Genomic DNA, 16,289 nt, shown 5'->3' with positions numbered 1-16,289 from the left:
AAACAATAAAGAAAAAGGCAATCCCCAGAAGACCAATTATCAAGAGTGAACAGACATAAACCACTCGATTTCACTAGTAATCTGGAAAATGCAAATTATAGTAAAGTGATAACCATTATTTTTCCATTAGAAAGACAAACTCATTAAACACTGGAAATATCAAGTATTGAGGCCGATGCAAAGCAATACAATCTCTAAAATAAGACCCCAGGAGAGTTACTTCAATGGGGTTGATGGAATTTCAACTATATTCATACTTAGCTAAATTGAAAGGCAGAAAAATAACCCTTAAAATAGTTGGGTGGTTAAAAACAAACAAACAAATAAAAATAAAATAAATAGTTGGGTGGTTGTCTTTTCTGTTCCAGTCAGTGGGTTGTAGGACGAGGTGAGACAATCCTGAAAATGCTAGTGTTGGTGTCATCACTGCTGGAACAGTCTGTCAGTCCAGTACACGCTGGGGACACCACGGAAGGCCCATATGAATGATACAAAGGATTTACCAGCCCAAGAAGCAAAGAGTGATGTCCAGGTAGCCTTTCAAAGGGCGCCAGCCTCCTCAACATTGTCAAGAAAAGAACTCAGGTAGGAAATGAGGGTCACAGCAAAATTTAGAATAAAGACGTAATGGAACTGACAAATTTATCCTTCTTCTAATTTATGGAGACATACAGGAAAAGTCTATAAATTAGAATTTTAAATATTCTCAGAATGAAAGCTTTTCAATGGTTTGATTTCAGAACTGGTTTGCTCGAGGTGACTTAAAGGGATTGTCTCGAGATATTTTTGACTGCATCCAATTTTGACCTTAGCGCTGACTTCTGAACTTCACACAGTAAAATGTGAGTCCACTAGACAACCTCATCAAGGGTACACAGATCTCGTGTGTAACAGTATTTTTTCTTAGTACTGGACATGAAGGAGGACCTCAATTACTTTAAGGAGTAAAGAAGAGCGGGGAAGAATCCTCTTGATAAAATACAGTATTTGAAGTACTATGAACCGAAAAGGACAAGACCCAGTAAAGAAAAGGAGCAAGAAACAAATCCAAGGCAAACAGGTGAGCACACACCGAGGACAACACACCTGGTATCCAGCAAAGGTGGGGATTAAGAATCATAGCAACGGCCACTGGCTAGTCCCCATCATGGGGCAGTCTCTGAGCCAGAAGGCTCCAGAGTAAAGGCAGGCTCATGATTAAAATCACCTCCCAGGACCATGGCTGTCAAATGCAACCACAGAGAGGAAGTATGTCTGAGGGTGTATGGGTCAGTCATTGATCCTCACAGTCTTTCTGGGAAGGAAACTGGAAGGGATTGGAGGGATGGAAGGGGGGCAACTTATCTGGGCGAGAAAATATGGAAAAAGATTGGCCCCCAAGCCTCACAGCTAAGTAGAAGTTAGAAGCAAAGTGAACACCAAGGTCGGAGGTTCTGCTATTTTAATGGGAGTAAGAAGAAGGGGCCAGAGAAGGCTGAGGAGGAGCGGGATCTGGAAAGCTTGGGGAACCCACGAGATAAAGGGTGGGAACATGAGGAGAAGATGCCCCGGCCAGTCCCTAAACCCCTCGCACTGTGACCCCTTGATCACTGCAAGGACCTCCGACTCCGGAATGCCCGCGACTGCCTGTCAATTCTGTCCCCGGCTCCTCACCAAGACCTTGCGTCCGACTCACAGGCGCAGCCGAAGCCGAGGAGCTCCACAAGCAGCTCCAAGCCGCCCGCTCACCTCCAGCTTCCTGGCCCGAGCTGTTGCCATCCGTTGCCACAGCAACCACGGAGCACCCCGCAGCCTAGCAAGCCGCAGTGTGATTGGACAAGGCAAGCGTCCATAGCAACTGCCCGGCGGCGCTGTTTGGTGGAAGTGACCTTGGTTTTCAGGAATTCTTCGGACGCCCTCTCTCCCTAAAGGCACCCTCCAGCAGGCACCCGTCCTCACTTCCGAAATGTGCTTCATGCCTTGTCTCGTGAAACATTTGTCTCTCCTTGTTACTGCAACCGTTCTCGCTTCCACAGAAAATTTTTTAACTTGGCGCCAATTTTATCTTCAGGTAGAATGTCCGTGAACCCTCTTAAGTTATATGCAAAAGTCTATGTCCACTCACCCAGGAGGAATGGTCCATAACTACAGATTCTCAAAGGAGCCAGAACCAGAACTCGAGACAGTCCAAAAGAATAATTTCTATATATATTAATCCCATCTTCCTTCTCAGAGACCACAGATAAAAAGTGTGATTCTTGGGGCGCCTGGGTGGCTCAGTGGGTTAAGCCGCTACCTTCGGCTCAGGTCATGATCTCAGGGTCCTGAGATTGAGTCCTGCATCGGGCTCTCTGCTCAGCAGGGAGCCTGCTTCTCTCTCTCTCTCTCTCTCTCTCTCTCTCTCTCTGCCTGCCTCTCCACCTACTTGTGATTTCTCTCTGTCAAATAAATAAAATCTTAAAAAAAAAAAAAGTGTGATTCTTCCCAGACTTCATTTAGACGGTGGCCTCACTCATATCCTGCCTTGAGACATCTCTCAAAGACTTTAACTCTTGACTTTCATTCATTCATTCAAAAAATATCTTTTGATCACTATGAGTCATACATTTGAAACAGAAGTGCCTTTCTAGCCACTGGAGTATAGCAATTGTGAAGACAAAGTCCCTGATTTCTCAGAGTTTTCCTTGTGGTGTGGGAAACAACAGATGAATAAACAAGATCATTTCAGTTTATGATAATACATAAAATGTGATATGACAGGAAGTGTCTAAGGTAACATGTCCTATAGATAGGGTGGTCAGAGAGGTTCACACTGAGGAGACTGCATTTGAGCCAAGAGGTGAGAAGACACCAGCTGGAGAAGAGCAAGGAAGACAGCATCACAGGCAAAAGATACAGCAAGCCAAAAGAAATGAATTAGAATGTTAGAGAAAATGAAAGGCCAGTACAGCTGAAAAGGAGACGGCTTGTAAGACTGTGGGAAGAGACAATCAGATTGCCCTTCCCCTGGTTTTTCAAAGGACTGGCACCTTCTCCCTCCTCACCCAGCCATCCCCAGTCACCCCTATCACATCACCCTTTCTTCCCTTCATAGCCGTTGTGACTTTGCAATGTCTGTGAGCTCCCGGAGGACAGAGACATCACTCAACACAGGATCCCCACCACCTAAAATAACTGGCCCGGCATGGACACCGAATAAATATTTGTTGACTACATGAACCCCTGTATCACAAAACTAGAAATTACAGTGGACCGTGGGAATAAGACAGATACCTCTGTCTTTATGAAGCTTAAATGCTTGTGGAATAAATGAATTACAAACTATGTGGGCTAACTAAATGTATGCAGAATTGAGTGACTTAGACTATATGTGTTGTGCAAAGCCACTGAACAATTCCCTGGATAATTTCTTCATTCTATTATATTTCAGTTCAATTTCACAGATATCCAGTGCCTGGTCTATGGTACATAGTAATGACCGAGAAGAGCACCAGTCTTGCCTGTAAAGCTCACAGTCTACTGCCACGCTGTCTATCATAGTATACACCCGATACTTGCAACCATTGAGCATTTGGTTTGTGGCTGGTCCAAACTGGAATGTGGGCAATATAAACTCCAGATTTCAAAACACCAAGTGCAAGACAAGACTGTAAAATAGCTCATTAAGAATTTTTAATATTGATTTCATACTGAAATAATAACATTTTGGATATATAAGGTTAAGTAAGATTATTTTTAAAATTATTTTCACTTGTTTATTTTTTTTTAAAGAATTTATTTACTTATTTATTTATTTGAGAGAGATCACAAGTAGGTGGAGAGGCAGGCGCAGAGAGGGAGGGGATAGCAGGCTCCCTGCTGAGCAGAGAGCCTGATGTGGGGCTGGATCCCAGGACCCTGGGTTTATGACCCGAGTTGAAGGCAGAGGCCTAACCCACTGGGCCACCCAGGCGCCCCTTGTTTCTTGTTCTTAATCTAATTGGTAGAAAATGTTAAATTATGTATTTGGCTTGCATTATATTCCTATTAGCATTGGTCTAGTGGGAACTTAATGCTAGTTGAATAAACAAGTGACATCTTATTACAGATATTAAAATGGAACTTTCAGGGGGCACCTAGCAAGCTCAGCCAGAAGAGGACATGACTCTTGGCACTCTTGAGTCCCACAATGGGTGTAGAGATCACTTAAAATAAATAAATAAAGGGGCGCCTGGGTGGCTCAGTGGGCTGAGCCTCTGCCTTCGGCTCAGGTCATGGTCCTGGGGTCCTGGGATCGAGCCCCGCATCAGGTTCTCTGCTCAGAGGGGAGCCTGCTTCCCCCGCCCCCTCTGCCTGCCTCTCTGCCTACTTGTGATAACTCTCTGTCAAGTGAATAAATAAAATCTTTTTAAAAATAATAATAAATAAATAAATAAATAACTTTAAAAAAATAAAATAGATATTTCAGCTGAGGCAGGATAGATAGCAAACTGCAAATAGAGGAACTAGATAAAGAATTTACAAAGAAAATAGGTCAGACAACTCTTAAGCCTTTCACACATGAGTACATAAAAGGGTCAGGAGTAGGTGATGGGGGAGGATTCCTTTAAAGAGAGCTAGCTGTGAGCCCCATCCCTTATCCGTCCATCAAGAAAAGGAGGCTTTGCAAAGACCACCAGTGAGTTCAACCTATCGGGGTCACAGGGGGCTTGTTTCTGAATCTCACCTGGAAATTCTAAAGGGTAAGGGATGGGTGAACTAGTCAGCAGACAGCAGAGCAAAGCAAGAATTGGTTGGTTGGGGACAACCTGTCCCCTCCCCCCAGGATGTATCAAGGTGAAAAAAGGCATGAGGGTTTTCTATAGAGATCCTATGGGCCACTCAAAAAAGATGTGTTGGGTTATTTTGGATCCTTTCTAAGTGGAAAATCTGGTGAGACAAAGGGACTTCAGCAAAGGTTTCTAGGGGCCAAGGAAAAGCAAAGAACCAGGTAAATGGGAAATCCATTTGACCCCAGTAAGAGAACAGTAGGGTACAGATTCCTGGCGATGAGGTTAAACTTTCTGAAAGACTCTTGAAAGTGCCCTGCAGGTGGAAGTATCATCTTAATCATGGCAGTATCAGACAAGTAACAATTTTCTTACTGCCTTTTTCTTTCCTCCCTCTTCATGCTCTAATCCCAACAGGACCGGAAAAGAGTTTCGAAACTTGGGGCACAGGTGTGGAGGCGGGCAATGAGCCCAAGTAGAAGACAACGGGAAAGAAGAAGGTGACCCCGCTTCTATTCCCCCGCTGGAGGGTTCCTATGGGCAGCAGCCCAAGATCAAAAAGGAGGGAAGCCACAACTTTCAAAGTTTTGATTATCACCTTGGACAGAACATTTTAACAACTGTCCTGAGACTGGATTTTGACACTCAGGAGGGTCCACAAAAGTCTTGGCACCTGACTGAGTTCAGCCAACGGGCAGGGAAACCATTTGTCCCATAGAGACATTTTAAAGAGAAACGAGAAGACAAAAATCAAGTTGCTTTATGACTGCAGCCATAAGTCACGCTTGTCTGACTGAAGGGTTACAGAAGAAATACGAGACAGGCTATAAATACAAGTAGGAATGTGTGTTATTCTTGAAGTGTACAGAGCAGTCGATGTATAAAGTTAAGGATTAAAGTGCATAGTATTACAGGGAGAAGAAGAGGTTATCTAAAGACACAGAGTGCCTCGGAGCCAGACCTAAGCTAGCATTTAATCCCCAATCCCCAAAGGCCTTTCCAGGGCTTCTGAGAGGGAGCCCATCTGCAGCTGCTGCATAGGGATGAAAGCTTGGCTTGTTCTCGGTGCCAGATAGACAGGTGGGCAGGCAACACAGGGAAAAACAAATGCATAAACAAACAAACAAACAAAAAAACCCTGTGTCTAGAAATGGATATCCCACTGAGAATTAATAATGGTATTCATAAGTAGATCAAATTTGGGGACCTTTAACTCACATTTATTTGCCTTCAACAGGAAGGATGGAAGACGGTCTCTATTCTAGATCTGCCTGACCCTATGGAACCTCACACTTGTATTGGGTAAGAGATGAGGCCAGGTCCTGTTCTTTCTAAGGTGTGAGCGGGTAATTGGGTCAACAAGCAGTGAAGACTGAGCCTTCCTTTGACTTCAGTGGTTAAATATGCCTGTTGCCCTGGGGCCTCAAGCCACCCAGCCAGCCTCAGCAATCCTGGTTCATGGGGCCCATGCAGAGGAGAGCCATGGTCAAGAAATTAGGGGGCAAATACCCAGAAATCATGGATTCACCATTATAAAAAGCTGTAGAGATCAATGTGTATAAAACTTTTAGAGCGATACGTGAGCAATGATTTTTCTTACTATAGTGACAGGACTCCAGTTCTGAACTTACTCCCGGTGTGGACTTCGCTCCATAGCCTCTCAGCGCTTAAGTGGCCACATCTGTACAGTAGGGGAACTACTGCACCCGATCGGTGAGGACGGAATTAAGATAATAACATAAATCAAGGGCCTAAGAAGGAAAGCTGTCATTCTAATGAATATTGTCACCATCCTTCAGTCTGGTTTTCTATCTCTTTGACATCACCTGTAGATAGTTGCTCAGCGCTAAAGACAAAATATTTGCGTCATTATTCAAAATTCAGAATTTACTAACCCCCAACTACTTGGTTGGTTACTAATAACCAACTAATACGCTGGTGTTAAGAAGTGCGGCCTTTGGGTGATTCGATCAGGAGGGTGGAGCCTTCATGAATGGGATTAGTGTCCTTATAAAATAGACCCCAGAGAGCTCCCTAGAGCCTGTCCACCATGTAAGGTTACAGCAAAAAGATAGCATCTACGAACCAGGAAGCAGACTCTCAGCCAATACTGAACCTGCTGACACCTTGATCTTAGACCTTCTGGCTTCCAGAACAGTAAGGAATAAATGTCTATTGTTTAACCCACAGTGTAGTATGTTTTTGTCACAGCAACCCAAACCAAGATACCTAGCCTCTGTTTAAACTCTTGCTTTTTGTTCTTCCGTATACCTTGCTTTGACTGAGAAGCCACTAAGCACTGAACTGATGTTAGGCATGGAGTATACTCAGCATATAAGGTCCAGTCCCTGCCCTCAAGGAGCTCAGTCTTTTGTTTGTAGAAGATGCTTACTTTTCACACTTTCCCAAAACTAAGATCAAGCATCATGACACTCTGCATTTGAACAGCCAAAATTTTTGAAAACTTTTCCTGAAATAAAACAGAATGTGACTCCTGTATCTCTTTTATGTGAAAGTTTTTCCAATTTAAAAACCATCTGTTGTGGCTTTCCAAGTCCTCCATTTTCTCTCCAACAGTGCCTCACAGGGTATGAGTTCTCGTCAGTCCCCTTGTATCCTGACCACGCTGGGCAAATCCCAGAGCGCTCTCCTTTACTAGAGCTCAGAATGAAACACAGTTCTCTCAAGTCCTCTGAGAAGTACTATTGTGGGGGAAAATTTTAATTCCTCACATTTTGAGACAGTGAGGTAAATGAACTACCTTTGCCAGTTTTATGTGGAAAAAAAAAAATTTAATCAGCCTCATTTTGTGAATAGCCACTCCAATATTTCCTACTGATGCTTGGGTAGCATAAATTACAGCCTTAAGAAGACTGAAGGTTTGCCAAAACTGAGACCCATCTCACCACCCTTCTGCTATTTCACCTTCAGCAAGCCTCTTGGTTGTAATTAGAGAAACCAACTCCAATTAGTTTAAGCCAACTGGAGAATTAATTGAAAAATTCACCTAAATCTTAAATCCTGAAGGCATCTGGGCTTCCTGGGGGACAGGAACCAAGAAGTGGAAAATTAAACAGAACCAAAGTAGGGCTAGTCCCTCTGCCTGCTTCTCTCAGGGCCCGAATCTCCCTACTTCTCTATAGATACCTGTGTCATTTTTTCCCTTTCACCTTAGACCTGTCTCTCTCTATCCTCTACCAAATCTTTTTTTTTTTAAGAATTTATTTATTTAGTTAGTTGAGAAAGAGAGAGAGAGAGCACAAGCAGGGGGAGCAGCTGGCAGAGGGGAAGGGAGAAGCAGGCTCCCTGCAGAGCAGGGAGTCTGATGTGGGGTTTGATGCCAGGACTCTGGGATAATGATCCTAGCCAAAGGCAGACGCCTAACTGACTGAAGCACCCAGGTGCCCCTATTCTCTACCAAATCTTACAAAGCAGTCATCCCATATACCCATCCTCTCAGTGCCCAAGCATCCGCAAATTTCCAAGTGTAGTGGATTATATGGTGGCTTTGAAAAAGGTATGCTCACATCCCAATACCCGTACCCTGTGAATGTTATCTTATTCAGAAAAAAAGGTCTTTGCGGGTGTGATTAAGGGTCCTGAGATATGAGATTATCCTAAATTATCGAGGTGAACCCTAAATCTACCAACTGTGTAAGAGACAGAATGGAAGAAGTCACAGACACATAAAGAGGAGGTAGGAATGTGACCACAGAGGCAGGGATTGGAGTGGTATGGCCAAGGAAGCCCAGGACCACCAGAGCCATTAGAAACTGGAAGAGGCATGGAAGGATTCTCCCCAGAGCCTCCAAAGCGAGTACAGGCCTGCCTATTCCTTGATTTCAGACCTCTGGACTTCAGAACCATGAAAGAATAAATTTCTGTTATTTGAAGCCACCTAATTAGTGATAATTTGTTGCTGTAGTCATAGGAAACGAACATGCTAAGTTTTAATTCCAAATTCTTAGAAGAGAAAATCCAAGTGGCTTAGGCTGACTCGAGTGCAACATATTCCTCCAGCTCAATCATCTGCTAGAGATGAGCCACACTGAATGGTACCGTGGCCAGGGCCACCCCCGTATGGAGGACTGTGGTCATTCTCAAGGAAGTGAGAGTCCTTAAAGCCATCTACTACATGGGAGTTCTCCAATCAACCAGGCCCTAAATTTCATTCTTTCCTCCATCCTCACACCCTGTTCCTTCACCCTTTTGGACCAGTTTTCCCTGGATTCAGTTTTTCACTTCTCCATATATACCAAATTTCCCACTTCTTTCCAATTCTCCGGCCACTCATCTACCTCAAGCCAGCTTCATATCTTGCCTTGGTCTAGGGCCACAGTTCTCAAAGTGTTTGCTGAGGCACTTCAGGGTACCACATGGAATTCACAGTGGTCTCTCTGGATATTTTAAATCTTCACAGGAATCACAGCAACATCTGTGGGAAACTAGTACCTTAAGATAGTCCACAGTTTCAACACTAGATTATTATACTATTTCCAATGACGAAATCATGTCAAAGCAGGTTTTCAAATAAGTGCTATGATGAAAACATGCACCACTTGGAAATCAGTGTGGCATAGAAATGTGGAGGGGGGTGTGTGATATGCTTCCAAGGTTTCAAAGCTGTGTGGTGACCAACAGGCATTACGTTGTTAGGACATATGTACTTATTAAGCTATCTGGGGCCTGATTACTTAATAAATGGAATAGTTGGCTGCTTCTTTTGGCCCACAGATGCTGTGTGAAACAATTACTAAGACACTACAAATATTGTCCACCTTTTTATTCCTGCTTCACCAAGAGCAGGAGATGGCATCAAGTTCCATCTCAAAGATGAGCCACGCAGAACGCATCACAAATGCCCCCGGAGAAGAAGACTAACATGACTTTTTTGGATAGAATGTCTGAGAACATTGACTCTGCCACTTAGAAAATATGAGCTCATTTTGCTTCCTCTTGTGAAAATGTCTACTATGTTCAAGTCAACTCAAAAAGCATGTACTGGGCATTTACTGGTTAGCTTGGACTAAAAAGCCCAGGAGCTGGTAAACTTAGGTCGGAGGCTCAGTTCCAGTGCCCACCACTTTTTGGTGCTGAGGCTAACTGCTTCACCTCTCCCAACCTCAGTGTCTGCAGCTACTAAAAGGCACGATCAGACATTCAAAAAATATTATTTATGAGGCTACTCTATGCTCAAAAGTGCTCTATTCTGTAAAGCAGTGTTCTCAACCTTTTTTTTTTCCATCACTGCTCCCCTAAGGAGACTTTTTAGACACATTTGTTCTAATGATGCCTCCGAAATGTTAATATGTATGCACTGTATATTTGTCTATATGTTATGATAAATCTGCATTCTATGCATTAAAAAGTGATATTTGAAGGGTTTTTTTTTGCTCCCCCAAGAACCAGTTTTTGCCCCTTGGGGATAAGGTCACCCATACTAAGAACACATGACCTAAGGAAACAGAGGAAAACATTTCACTTTCACAAAGGCCCATGTTGTAGCATGAAAATTTGGATAAAAAACAAAATATCAGATGTGAAAAGTGCTCTGAAATAGGAAAGTAGGATGCTATGATGGAGAACAGCTGAGGGGCTGAGCCAGAGGCCCCTGTGAAAGGTGACCCCAGTGGTGAGATGTGAATGACCCGCAGCCAGGCGTCCACAGGGGAGGAGCTGCCAGTTGTGGGGGGGGGGGGAGGGTGCTGCCAGGCACCAGCCTCATGACAGGCAAGAGAAGGGCGGAGCATGGTGAGCTCGGTGACACTACCATTAGAGAGAGAGCCATTTGGAAGACTGAGTAATAACAGCGAAGGAAAACACTTGATAAATAGCAGATTGTTACGTGAATGGGTGGGGTTATTATTTGCAAAACGCGACTTTTAGGCATTACAGACAGAAAATGACTTCACTCTGAACCCTGTTATCAAAAAAAAAAAAAAAAGGTGGTTTTGAAGAAAGCTGAAGAGGCTAGATTCTGGAAAAAGGCTTAAATAACCAAAGATATCGGATATCTTCGAGATATCAGAGAGCTAGACATCTAGATAGACATAGAAGTGAAAGAAATGGTAGAAGAAATGGTACCTAGTGTTTCCGATGAAGTCCTTGCCCTTTGTATCTGTACAGAGTGTGCGACACACGGGGTCCTCACACGCCCATGGGGTTAGTCTCTTCATCTCACAGATGGAGCTAAGGCTCCAAAAGCACAAGTCACCTGCCCAGAATCACCCGGGCAGTGAGCAGGACTTATTAGGTCCGTCTGGCCTGAGACTAAGGTCTTCACCAAGACTGATGTCACCCTGTTTCCTCATCTAATTCTACGTACTCGCCATCTTCTGCGCCTGCCCCTTGGCTGTGAGTGATTTCAATTTATTCCATTTGAGGAGCTGGACTAGGAGAAGTTAGGACATCAGACTCCGCTCAACAATTAAAAGACTAATTATAATGTTCTTACAGCGCCTAGGAATAAAAACTGTCAGCACCGTGTTTAATGACCCACTCTCTTGCTTGTAGGGGGAATATATCTTGCCTTATGTCCTGAGGATTCATCAATATAGACTATGTCTGGGTTGGAAGAGAACTGAAAAGCAGACTTGACTCTGTTTTGGACTTCCCAAAAATGCAAATCCGAGAACTGCCAACAGGACTGCACTGCCTGTGATTAACTGTCAAGGGGAGACCCAGAGAGAGGCACTTGTCATGAGGAGACACGAGATGCTTGTTGTGTCTGGCAGCTAGGAGCCATAATTTAAACGGTCGTGGATGTGAATACCCAGGATCAGGGACTGATTCATGACATGAAGGTGTCATATGGAACCAAAGCGTGTGGTAGAGAAGACCTACAGTTTCAAAGGGAAGGACCAAGAGCTCATCTGCAAAAAAATTCTGCCAATCATCAGGTATGTATGGTTTCAAGCAGAGGCCTTCATTCTTATCAATATGCAGGCAAAATCAAAATTGTCTCCTGTTAGGAAAATACTTGATAATGCAGTATATACAACTATAGATGCATTTCTGCTTGCTTCCCCTTCTTGATGAAAATCTCACATAATAGAGTTCCTGTGTTTGCAGGGCCCACAGATGTAGCAGAACTACAAAGAGTGAATGGGTCTGTGTGTGAGGCAGCACACAACAATATACACGAAACTAGCAATAATTAAAAACACCAATTTATACCAACCATCCTACAGAAAAAAACTGAACTATCTATTATCTCTAGAAAATGATGTGACAGAATCACTCTTATATGAAGAGGCAATCAAAGACTAGGTAGAAAGTAGAGAAGAAAATCATCATAAAAATGTGGCAGGCAGGGGCACCTGGGTGGCTTAGTGGGTTAAGCCTCTGCCTTAGGCTCAGGTCATGACCTGAGGGTCCTGGGGTCTTGGAATCCAGCCCCACATCAGGCTTTCTGCTCAGCAGGGAGCCTGCTCCCCCTCCCCCTCTGCCTGCCTCTCTGCCTACTTGTGATCTCTCTCTCTGTGTCAAATAAATAAAATCTTTAAAAAAAAAAAAAAATGTGGCAGGAGGTGCCTGGGTGGCTCAGTGCGTTGAAGCCTCTGCCTTCAGCTCAGGTCATGATCCCAGCATCCTGGGATCCAGCGCCGCATCAGGCTCTCTGCTCAGGAGGGAGCCTATTTCCTCCTCTCTCTGCCTGCCTCTCTGCCTACTTGTGATCCCTGTCTATCAAATAAATAAATAAAATCTTTTTTAAAAAATGTGGCAGGCAGTTGATGAATAAAAATCTTTTTTTAAATTTTGTGATGTTTGTGGTACTCATCAGTTTTTTTAAAGTTATAATTTGTTACAACTCATCCTAAAAAATTTCACTTTTGTATTGAGTTTGTATTTGTACCAAACCCCACTGGAAGTGGAGTCTGCTTAAGATTCTCCCTCTGGGAGATTCAAATCAAAACCACATTGAGATACCATTTTACACCAGTTAGAATGGCCAAAATTAACATGACAGTGAACAACATGTGTTGGAGAGGAGAAAGGGGAAGCCTCTTACACAGTTGGTGGGAATGCAAGTTGGTGCAGCCACTTTGGAAAACAGTGTGGAGATTCCTTAAGAAATTAAAAATAGAGCTTCCCTATGACCCTGCAATTGCACTACTGGGTATTTACCCCAAAGATACAGATGTAGTGAAAAGAAGGGCCATCTGTACCCCAGTGTTCATAGCAGCAATGGCCACAGTCGCCAAACTGTGGAAAGAGCCAAGATGTCCTTACAGATGAATGGATAAAAAAGATAGGGTCCATATATACAACGGAATATTACACCTCCATCAGAAAGGATGAATACCCAACATGGATGGGGCTGGAGGAGATTATACTGACTGAAATAAGTCAAGCAGAGAGAGTCAATTATCATATGGCTTCACGTATTTGTGGAGCATAAGGAATAACATGGAGGACCCTGGGAGAAGGAGAGAAGTGAATTGGGGAAAACTGGAAGGGGAGGTGAACCATGACAGACTGTGGACTCTGAGAAACAAACTGAGGGTTTGGGGAGGTGGTGAGGGGATGCGTGAGCCTGCTGGTGGGTATTAAGGAGGGCACGGATTGCATGGAGCACTGGGTGTGGTGCATGAACAATGAATTTTGGAACAATGAAAAAAAAATGAAACTAAAAAAAAAAAAAAGATTCTTCTTCTGCCTGCTCCCTCCCCACCCCAAAAGAAAATGTTTGATTTGAGTCCATATAAAAAGTCTGCCTGATGATCATAAGATCCTATTAGAGAAATGGAGATGAATATATAAGAACTCACCCATTCATTCAAACACATATTTCTCAGATACCTAGATATTCAAGACTGTATCAGCTGTGTCAGATACCAGGGACAAAGAGAGGAAAATTTTCAGTTGTTTATCTTCCAGGCAGACTAAACATAAAAGATAGAGCCTCCATAATAATGCCATGGGAAAGGGCTAGAAGGAGGCAGGGACTGGGCTAGCAGTTTTTTGTAAGCTGAGCAGACTCAACACTAGAAGTCAATAAGAAAACAAATTTAAAAGCTCTCCATTGCCCTCATCTTCCCATTAAACCACTGAGGCTTTGGAGAGTCCTCAGGTCCCTGCTTCATTAGAGAAGCAGATGGACACATCAGAGGAGTTAATGACAGCCAGGGATGACCCTGATATGGTTTGGTCCTAGTTGCTGACCCTATAGAGATGGTTATGACTTTGAAATCTGAGGCCAATGACTTTTGGAAGGCAATGAAGGGCAAGGTAAAATCTAAAATTATGTTAGGGTTTGAGAAAAATACCCCCCCCACCACCATTGGAAGGGGAGGAAAGGGGAAACAAAAATTCAAATCAGGTAGCAGCAACATCGCCAACCATTTTTTAAATCAAGTATTGTGTACCTGCACTAATAAAGGTATAAACAACATGGATAATACACCAAAAGTGAGTATTTCAAAATATTGTTAGCATTAATGAGGGAAAATTGGGAGCCTAGTGGAGGAACATTACTGATACATACATGGATGGATAGTGAATGTGTATGTTTCAAGTCCACTTGGATATAGTAGAATTACAAGACATGTTCCCTCCATGTGTTCTTCCTATCTCTGACCCATTGTCTTGGTCTGTCAAGGTCTGCACCTTGCCACCTAAACCCTTAATAAACAGTCTTTGTTTCTGCTTCAGGCAACACAGAGTTATCCAGAGTCGTGTAAAATGGAAGCATTCTACACCGTGGATAAATGGGATTCCCAGACTGTGAAAACATTGGTGGTTTGGTTTTAGGTGCTGCTTTTATTGGATGATCTGTGGACGTTTCCCATCCCAGAGTGACAGCTCTTATTCCACCCTTAGAAAACAATTTCATCATTTAGGAGCTCAAAAAATGAAAACAGTTACTGAATGTTATAACTATTTCTGCATAGTCTCTGCCTTTTCCCAAAACACAGCTTCACTGGGCTGCTAACAGCTCAATATTTATAAGCATGCAGAGAGGGCATTAGTCTTTCTGATTAATTCTGATTAATTAATTCAATGACTTATCCAAACTCTTGCCTGTGAGCACTCCTGGACCTGTGGTTCCCTCTCTCTCCACTCTTGCTTCCCACCCCTGTTAGCCTTTCTCTTCGTCTAGTGCTGGGCATAAAAAATGGTCCCTGGTCTGCACTGCTTATGCATTCCGCAACAGGCACCGAAGAGACTTTCACAAATTCCTCATGCACTTCTAAACTTTAATAATGAAGATCATGGACTTACATGAATAATTGGCAGATGAAATTTGAAAGCCAATTTCTTTTGCTCATTAAAATTTTGGACAGCCATATTATACACTCAAGCACAATGAAAGAATTTAATGTTCATTTAAACACCATTCCTGGAGTGTGACAAAAGCTCTCTGAGTTACAGAAGTTTGAAGGAGGTGAGGTTTAGCCCGTGAATTTTAGAAAGCGTGGCCCTGTGGGAAACCCAAAGGTGGAGGAGCCAGCTGAGCCGGGCCAGGCTCCTGAGCCATAGAGAGTGTGAGAGAACAGAGGTTGTAGTTCTAGCCCCTGAGGAAGGAAAACGAGTAGAGGTTTTGTTGAGTGCGGAGACAGACAGACAGACAGACACACACACACACACACACACACACCCCTTTGAGCAACAGTATGTCCTTCTTACATTCTTTTGCCCTTTCCTCTTCTCTAAATTGATATAAACTATGCAGCAAGTGGACCCATTCTATTCATACAGACTTTCAGCCATGGGCAGCTCTTCTTCTCAGAGAAAGCTGTGGCCTGGAGAAGTACAAATCACTGGTGTGATACACAAGTTACACACACACACACACACACACACACACACACACTGTTTCATTTACTCTAACGGGGGGAGGGAGATTTACTTATAGAAAACATTTATTTATTTTTGAGATAAATATATTCCCAAAAACCATTAGCGGTAAGAGTTGGGGAACTAGTATTTACCATAGCAAATGAGGTTGTTTGGAGTTAGTGCTAGATGAGCCTTGAATTCCACACTAACAAATTTAAATGTTACTCTGTATGTGACGGGGAACCATTCTGAGATTAATGAAGGCAGAGCTGATAGAACAATAGTTAGCCATGACACGCAGAGGTCAGGAAACGGAATCAGAGAGACCAGGTAGGGGGCTAGGGTAACAGTCTAGGAAAAAATAACAGTGTTAACCAGAGGCAGAGTGAATGAGAGATGGGGAAAAAAATACACTAGCATCTTGTAATTGATAAGTATGGCTAGCTGGACGGAAGATGGAGAAGTAAGAGCAGATGCAATGTGTAGCCGTCATGACTACGTGTGTGATGAAGCCATTAACTGAGATCCAAAATACAGACAGGAACACAAAACAGAGGAGAGGGAAGAGTTATTATACGTTGACATTTTTTGGAAGTTTGCTTATACTCTTGACATGACATGATGAAAATGCCATCTTACCTGTGATCTTCCTCCTCTCAAACTATAACCCCACTCTAATCATGAGGAAAACATCAGTCAGATTCTAATACAGGGACATCCTACAGTATATATGACCAGTACTTATCAAAACTGTCAAGGTGATCCAAAATACAGAAAGTC

At 43.2% G+C, this 16,289-nt stretch overlaps 1 protein-coding gene across 5 annotated transcripts in view; it reads right to left on the bottom strand.

Annotated features, from left to right (window-relative positions):
• HYDIN (HYDIN axonemal central pair apparatus protein) overlaps positions 1 to 16,289 on the bottom strand; it is a 379,729-nt gene that overhangs the window by 322,573 nt on the left and 40,867 nt on the right. For 2 of the 5 annotated variants that reach the window (XM_032326075.1, XM_032326079.1), the window contains exon 1: positions 1,676 to 1,774. The exons of 1 other annotated variant lie outside the window; for it this stretch is intronic. The gene's annotated coding sequence lies outside the window, so the exon portion shown is untranslated. Of the gene's footprint in view, positions 1 to 1,653; positions 1,779 to 16,289 lie in introns of those variants that run through there. 2 more of the 5 variants (XM_032326076.1, XM_032326078.1) reach the window with 2 other exon arrangements.

The sequence above is a fragment of the Mustela erminea genome, chromosome 19 (genome assembly GCF_009829155.1).
Source record: "Mustela erminea isolate mMusErm1 chromosome 19, mMusErm1.Pri, whole genome shotgun sequence".
Taxonomy (NCBI): Eukaryota; Metazoa; Chordata; class Mammalia; order Carnivora; family Mustelidae; genus Mustela; species Mustela erminea.
The sequence above is the reverse complement of the archived record's forward strand: the minus strand, read 5'-3'. Positions and strand labels throughout refer to the sequence as shown.